We start from the raw sequence: 7,535 nt of genomic DNA, 5'->3' as shown, positions 1-7,535 counted from the left end.
GGTGGTGGTGGTTTAGATGCCAAGTTGTGTCCAATTCTTGGGACCCCATAGACTGTAGCCCGCTAGGCTCCTCTGTCCATGGGATTTCCCAGGCAAGTATACTAGAATGGGTTGCCATTTCCTTCTCCAGGAGATCTTCTCAATCCTGAATCGAACCCAGGTCTCCTGCACTACAGGCAGATTCTTTACCAACTGAGCTATGAGGGAAGTCCATGGGAAAAGGAAATGGGAGAAATTTGGGTTTGGGGACTTCATTCTGTGAACTCAGTGGTGAGTTACCAAAGTATTTTCAGAAAGAGAAGTGATTTGTGCTTGGGGAATTTAACTGGATTAGCCACTTGAGAAGCTGGGAACAGGGGCACAGGTACATCCACTACACAGCTCTGTGGGGTGGGCCATCGTTTCACTGGTATCCGTTAAGGAGTGCTTTGGAGTTGCAGGAGCCTAAAGTCTCTTGAAGGGCTTCCCAGGTGACACTAAGTGGTAAAGAACTCATCTGCCACCAGATGGAGCAGTGGTAAAGAATCTGCCTGCCAAGGCAGGAGACACAACAGTTGCAATTTTGATCCCTGGGTCAGGAAGATCCCCTGGAATAGGAAATGGCAACTCACTCCAATATTCTTGTCTGGAAACTTCCATGGACACAGGAGCCTGGCAGGCTACAGTCCATGGGGCCACAAAGAGTTGGACATGAAGCCTCTGGAGAGGGCCAGGCTGATTGCTGTTGTCGTATTCCAGGAGAGAGCAGAAACCTCACTAGGGCAATGGAAGTCATAAAACGTAGTGCAGGGCACAAATGACCAAAGGGCGAATCCACAAAGATGACATCAGACTGATCTTGCAGGGTATGAGACGAGAAGTGAACGGACTGAAATGTCTAGATTTTGTACTGGGAAATTGGCTACGGCATTAACCTAGACAGAACACTGGAGGGGGGAACCAGTGTGTGGGAAGGTAATTAATTTGGTTTGGGACATGCTGGGTTGGACATGCCTGCAGGACATGCAGATGGAAGTGTCTACAGGCAGCTGTAAATTCCCGTCTGGAGCTCATGAGAGTTCACTTCAAGCCTGAGAATTTTTATGCACTGCTTTCCTGTCTCAGGAAGCCTGACAGAAAATGGGCTGAGAACCAAATCTTATATGAGGGGAATCTTAAGCAGCATGCTACAGGATCTTTTTGTTTCAACTTCCACATCTGTGTGTGAGTCAAGGGAGGTAAAGAAAAGAGAAATGAACACACCACTGAATCTTCTGTGGCAAATGGAGCCGCCTCCTTTTGAAACAATACTGCCAACTGCCATGTTGCCTTACCTGACCCCACTTCCTATCTTTCTGTGATTTACCAGTGACTTAGTCTCTCCTAATAGCTGAGGTCTCATTTCCTCATGTGCACAAACATTCACGTGTCCAACCACCTCCTAGAAACACATATGGATAGTCTTCAATATCCTCTTGGAAGCTCACCTATTTTCTATTATGATATGTGATTATTACGGCTATTCTTAGTCTCATGCACTCATGGGTGCCTACCAGGTGACAGGCCAGAAGCTGCTAGGTGTTTTCCACATTTTTTTTTTCTCTCTGCTGTTCACAACTTTTCCAAAACCTATAGCATCATTAACCTCATTTTTCATATGAAAAAGGACTAGGAGAGACTGGAAAATATATTTAAGTAGTAAGTGTGGCCCTCCATCTTCCTTGCTCTCAGTTTTGTGATGTGGCATCTTCACCAGCCTGTGGGGGAAGCTCAGCTCATGCTTCACATAGAAAAGGCAGATCGTCTCACAGGTGAATCAGTATCTCCAGGACCAGTTTGTCTCCAAATTCTGTTACTTCTTCCCTCAAAATGACTTTTTTGTCTAATGATTTCCTTCTTCCCACTATATTCCCAGAACAAGTTCAAATGATCTAAAGCTTTGTTTGAAGTCATAAATTGCTCTCCCCACCCCTTGTCTCCTCCCACTGATCTGTTTTGCACACACAGCCAACTTAATTTCTTTACTCAGTTTTACTGAGGATTTAAGTAAAGGACAAGATCAAACCAGTCAATTTTAAGGGAAATCAACCCTGAATACTCACTGTAAGGACTGTTGCTGAAGCTGAAACTCCAGCATTTTGGTTATCTAAGGCAAACAGCCGACTCATTGGAAAAGTCCCTGATGCTGGGAAAGATTGAAGGCAGAAGGAGAAGAGGGTGTCAGAGGATGAGATGGCTAGATGGCATCACCGATGCAATGAACATAAACTTGGGCAAACTTCGGGAGATGGTGAGGGAAGAGGCCTGGCGTGCTGCAGTCCATGGGGTCTCAAAGAGTCAGACATGACTGAGCAACTAAGCACAGTACACACACACACACACACACACACACACGCACACACACAAAGTATTAGTTTTGACAAACATACATATATATATTATACATACTCATGAACACACACACTCTTTATCAAAACCACAATCACGATCTAGAATATTTCATCATCTCAAAGAGTTTTATCATGTCCCTTTGCTATAAATTCTTCCAATCCCCAATTCTAGCTCCAGGTAACACTGATGTGTTGCTCAAATTAATTCTTGTAAAACACAATTTTAGCATGTCACTTCCTTACACACTTCCAGGGATTCCTTATTTAAACTAAGACAGAGCTTCCCAGTTCGTTAGTGTGTAAGTCATTTCTATAGCACCCTGGGTCAATGAGCCTCAGAGGTGACTGGCCAACCTAGGTCTTGCCTGGTTAAGTGAGGACTACAGGGAAGCAATAGCTCAGCACACACTATAGGTGTAATACACAGTGGCCTACACAAAGTAGAAGTGACTTTATAAAACATATGTGTGTGAGTAGCCCGAGGCTTGCTGCCTGAGGATGTCAGAGTGTCAGACTCCTCTCCTGCTACTGAGCTGTGCCATGCTCCCCTTATTCACCGGGTCCCAAATGACACACTCGACTTCCACAATTCAGGTGGCAGGCTGGGGAAAGTGAAAAGTGAAAGGGGAGGAGGCTCGCCTCTTTCCTTTGAGGACATGCGCAGAAGCCCACACTGCTTTCATTCACATATTATGGCTGGAGGGGTGAGTGGGAAACAGTCTTTGTTCTGGAGACCCATGTATCCAGCTAAGCCAGGAAGTTCAATGACCATAGAAGGAGAGGCAAGTGGGTATTTGAGTCCACTAGAAGGCAATGGCACCCCACTCAAGTACTCTTGCCTGGAAAATCCTATGGACAGAGGAGCCTGGAAGGCTGCAGTCCATGGGGTCGCTGAGGGTCGGACACGACTGAGTGACTTCACTTTCACGCATTGGAGAAGGAAATGGCAACCCACTCCAGTGTTCTCGCCTGGAGAATCCCAGGGACGGGGGAGCCTGGTGGGCTGCTGTCTATGGGGTCACACAGAGTCGGACATGACTGAAGCGACTTAGCAGCAGCAGCAGCAGCAGCCATCTCTGCTGCATGCCTAAGTGTCTGCAGAATAAAATCTTCCACTTAAACTTCTTTTTCCAAACCTATCCCCTAAAAGTTTCCCACTTGTCCCTGTATACCACCAGATGGGTCAACCACGGTTCCCTCATTGCCTCCACCATCCCGCACATCCTGGCCTCCTTGTCTTTGCTCACCTTATGGTGCTTCCCTGACATGCCATCATCGCCATAGTTCACCTTGCTCTCAACCTTCAGGTCCCAGTGCAGCAGCCACTCCCTCTCTGAAGCTTTCCCTGACCACGCCACCCCTTAGCCATCCTTCCTTCTCTGAGCTCAGTATTTATTTGTTGCTACTCTGCTCCTTGCATTTTCCATTTTATAATATTATTTTTCATTGATAGTATTTTTTCTTTATATATCTGGTCTCACGAGAGAAAATATTTTGCCATTTTGTATCCCACTCAGCATTTTGCATAAGCCTAGATAGTGTTTCTTATGTATGTTATAAATCACTATGTATGTGAATTAATATATGCATGAACTGTGAGTTGGTTAAATGAATCAAAAGCTATTGTCCTAAATGATTCCAAGAAGGAGAAACTGCTCTAAAGGGTATCGTCTCTTCTTGGGTGAGATGGAACACTGGGTTATCAAAGGCTAAATACTTATTTAGCTATAAATGGATGTAGATTGCATCTGCAGAATGTGTTTAGAGCTTAGCCAAGTCTTACTAATGTCTGAGTGAACTATCAAATTGTATTTGTGGTCTAATCATATAATAGTATCTTAGATTTATAAAATGCTTTTATGCCTAACTTGCAACCCTTTAACTTTTAAATCTACATTTATTTAACTGGGAGTGTACAGAGTAAAAGCTGAGTGCACATCCTTGAAGAAATCTCTGGAGAGCTGGAGGTTGGAGCAGATCACTACTAATGTTGCAATTTCCATGCAAATTCCAGAAAGCAACTTAAAAAAAAATGTGGTAATCCAAAATTTTTTGCTGAGTACATCAGAGTGTTTGATTTATTCTTCTCGTAATCTCAGTGAGGTCAGTTTTATAAAGCTAAGGTAAGTATGGATCAGTGACGTTAAAAAACATGCCCAGAATTATATGGCCAGTAAATGATAGGGTTGGGATTTTAACAGATTTTTTAAAACTCAGGGTCTATGCTCTTAACTGCTTTATAAGAGGGCTATGGCTTCTTGCTGTTTTGACTAAGATCAAGTGTGGAATGGGGGCTTTCCTGGTGACTCAGTGGTAAAGAATATACCTGCCAATGTAGGAGATGTAAGAGGTTAATCCCTGGTTCAATCTCTGGGTCAGGAAGATCCCCTGGAGTAGAAAATGGTAGCCCTCTGCAGTATTCTTGTCTGAAAAATTACATGGACAGAGGAGCCTTGTGGGCTACAGTCCATGGGATTCCAAAGAGTCAGACATAACAGCAACTGAGCACATTGTGGTAACAAATTTCCTAAGTTATTTTTAATTTATTGGTCATGGTATATTGTCAATTTAATATATTGCTAAATTTTACTAACTTGTACTTCTTCCTGATTTTGTGTGTATATATTTAAAAGTTACATTCATTTGTTTTGTATATGTGTGACGCATTCATTTTTGGTAGATATTATCAAAAGGACAAGTTAGAGTCCTTTAAATATATTTAATTAAAACTTAATTTTGGTTTAAATATGTGGAAGGTATACATACTGTCGTTGTTTGTATAAGAAAAGAAATTCTTCAGTCTATTGCTATCAACATTGAAAATGTAAAATAGGATTTCTGCTTCCAGCCAAGATGGAATAACAGGAGCCAAATTTACCCTTCTGCCTGATATAAGCAACAATAATGATACTGAAGCTGAAACTCCAGTACTTTGGCCACCTCATGCGAAGAGTTGCCTCATTGGAAAAGACTCTGATACTGGGAGGGACTGGGGGCAGAAGAAGGGGACGACAGAGGATGAGATGGCTGGATGGCATCACTGACTCAATGGACGTGAGTCTGAGTGAACTCCGGGAGTTGGTGATGGACAGGGAGGCCTGAAGTGCTGCGATTCATGGGGTTGCAAAGAGTTGGACACGACTGAGTGACTGAACTGAACTGAACTGAACAAAATATTTGAAACATGGATTTTAAAACACTGAATATCAGACAAGAAAGGATAGTGATCTATGAGGCTGGTAACAAAAGAGGTGAGTCCTACAGTTTTCCCAACTCATTGCCTTGAGAGAGCTTCCAGGATGTGGCAAAAGGATGGAGAATCTAAGTAGAGCCTAGAGAACTCCACAATGAGAAGAAACGGAGCTCAGAATACAGGGAGAGTAGGGCATTATGAGTTTGGAAGACTGAGTAATGGAAGAGAGAGATGCACAGACAAAAAGCCTGATGGATATGACTGTCCCCTTTGCGTGTTCAACATATTCAAAAGAATTAGAGCAATGCCTGGTGCCCACATATGGCTGGGAATAGTGCTGTTTCACCAGCCAGACTAGAAAATCTCATAATTCACAGCGTAGTGGGTGGAGTACTCAGAAAGGCTCACCTCAGTAGTGGAGAATAGCTAGCCTCCAAATTAATATGACTCTACTGGCACCAAATACATCATAAAAGTAAGGCCCTAGATTATCATGCTGCTTCCACATACTATAAGTGCATCTGGAACAAAGCTCAAGACTATTTAAGGAAATACAAAGGTCTCCTTGCTGGAGCATAAAGAGAACATTTATAAAATTTGATAATCAGTCAAAGATGATTAGCTAAAAAGCAAAAAAAAAATGATCCTAAGTGAAGAGAAAAACATAAATTGAATTAGATCCAGAATACATGTTAAAGCTAGCAAAGGTATTAAAAGAATAATTATTGTGGTGTTCCATGTGTTAAAAAAATGAAGCAGAGATGGGAAGATATTTTTAATAAAGAAATTTTTAGAGATGAAAACTATAAAGTGTGATGTGAAAGATATGCTGGATAGAACTAACAGAACACTAGTCACTGAGGAAGAAGAGACTAATGCATTTCAAGACATAGCAATATAAATGATGCAAAAAAGAAACCAGTGATAGAAAGAAATCAGAAACACTGAAAAGTGCATCACTGAACTGTGACACATTCAAATGGTCTAACATACACGTACCCTGTGTCCTCAAAGGAAAGGGGCAAGAGAAGGACTGGAATAAATGTTAGAAAAAATTTCCAAGTTTGATTTTAAAAGATCCAAGAATATAAAAGGACTCCAACCACAAAAACATGAAGGAAAATTACATCAAGGCACGATATAATCAAATCTTGAAAGAGGTCAGAGGAAAACAGTCTTTATGTAGAGGGGAACAAGCATCTTTATGACAAAACAGTGTATTCAAGAGGGCAGTGGAATAATGTATATCTTGTGTAGAAATAAAAAATTATCAAATTAGAGCTCTCTACCCATAGAAAAATCTTTTCAATGAGATAAAGTGAAAACTTTTTCAGACATACAAAAGCTGAAAAAAAATCCATTGTCAACAGACCATACGTGAGATGTCAAAGGATAATAGAGGGGCTACTACATGAGTAAATATGTGAGACTTTTTTCTTATTCTACAAGGCAAGAGAAAGAATGAAAAAGGATTCAGATTTTCTTTATTTGTAGACCACATGATTGTCTCTATAGAAAATCCATTGAAATCTACAAAAGTACTATTAGAATTAAGAAGCTATTTTAGGAAGAATGCAAAATACAAAGTCAAAATGAAAAACTAAATTATTTCCTATATATTCGGTTCAGTTCAGTTCAGTTGCTCAGTTGTGTCCAACTCTTTGCGACCCCATGAAATAACCAGAAATTGAAATTGAAAAGTGCCATTTATTATTATGGACTTCCCAGGTGGCTCAGTAGGTTAATGAATCCACCTGCCAATTCAAGAGATGCAGAAGACACAGGTTCAATCCCTGGGTAGGGAAGATCCCCTGGAGAAGAAATGGCAACCCTCTCCAGTATTCTTGCCTGGAGAATCCCATGGACAGAGGAGCTGGGCAGGCTACAGTCCATGGGGTCACAAAGGATCAGACATGATTAACTGAGCATGGATTTATAATCACATTAAGATACTAAAGGGCTTCCCTTGTAGC

The sequence above is a fragment of the Bubalus bubalis genome, chromosome 8, assembly GCF_019923935.1.
Source record: "Bubalus bubalis isolate 160015118507 breed Murrah chromosome 8, NDDB_SH_1, whole genome shotgun sequence".
In the NCBI taxonomy this organism is placed as follows: Eukaryota; Metazoa; Chordata; class Mammalia; order Artiodactyla; family Bovidae; genus Bubalus; species Bubalus bubalis.
This window is presented reverse-complemented; position numbering follows the sequence as displayed.